The 850-nt window shown below is 40.0% G+C and overlaps 1 pseudogene; it reads left to right on the top strand.

Moving 5' to 3' along the window:
• The window catches only part of LOC119315635, a 44,813-nt pseudogene that overhangs the window by 24,606 nt on the left and 19,357 nt on the right, over positions 1–850 (top strand).

Below are 850 nucleotides of genomic sequence, written 5' to 3'. Positions count from 1 at the left end.
GGGACGAATGCCTACCTATGGTCCCGGTTCGTGCCACTAACTGGGACCAGAGGTCTCTTTTCAGCAGCCCAAAGGGCGGTAAACAGAGGCCTTTGGTCCCGGTTGGTGGCTCGAACCGGGACCATAGGTGGGCATTCGTCCCGGTTCGTGCCACCAACCGGGACCAATGCCCCCCTATGGTCCCGGTTGGTGCTACCAACCGGGACCAAATGTCCTGTGCTGGCGTTGTGCGGTCATAAGTTTAGTCCCACCTCGCTAGTTGAGAGGGGCTCGCAGTGGTTTATAAGCGCTGCTGCGCCCACCCACTCGAGCTCTTCTCAACTGCAGGCTTACGGGCCTAATCTGTGCACTGCTATGCCTATTGCGCCTGCTGGGCCTTCTACAGGCCTGAATCCTGGCCCATGGAAGGGTTTCTAGTCGTATTCAGGCCGTGGAGGCCTAGTAGGTGGCATTTTTTGTTTTCTTTTTTGCTTTATATTTTTTTATTTGTACTAAATACTTATAATTTTTTAGTGATTTCTTTTTGCTTTTAGGTCACAAAAATTATAAATTTTCTGTTAGTGCCATTAGTTTTAAAATTTGATTTTTTTGTTTTCTTCTTTTGTTTTCTTTTTTTATTTTTCTTTTTTTATTTGTACTAAATACTTATAGTTTTTTAGTGATTTCTTTTTGCTTTTAGGTCACAAAAATTATAAACTTTCTGTTAGTGCCATTAGTTTTAAAATTTGAATTTTTTTGTTTTCTTCTTTTGTTTTCTTTTTTGCTTTTTATTTTTTTATTTGTACTAAATACTTATAGTTTTTTAGTGATTTCTTTTTTCTTTTAGGTCACAAAAATTATAAACTTTCTG

The sequence above is a fragment of the Triticum dicoccoides genome, chromosome 6A (genome assembly GCF_002162155.2).
Source record: "Triticum dicoccoides isolate Atlit2015 ecotype Zavitan chromosome 6A, WEW_v2.0, whole genome shotgun sequence".
Classification (NCBI taxonomy): Eukaryota; Viridiplantae; Streptophyta; class Magnoliopsida; order Poales; family Poaceae; genus Triticum; species Triticum dicoccoides.
Note: the sequence above shows the minus strand (reverse complement) of the source record. Positions and strands in the feature narration are given on the sequence as shown.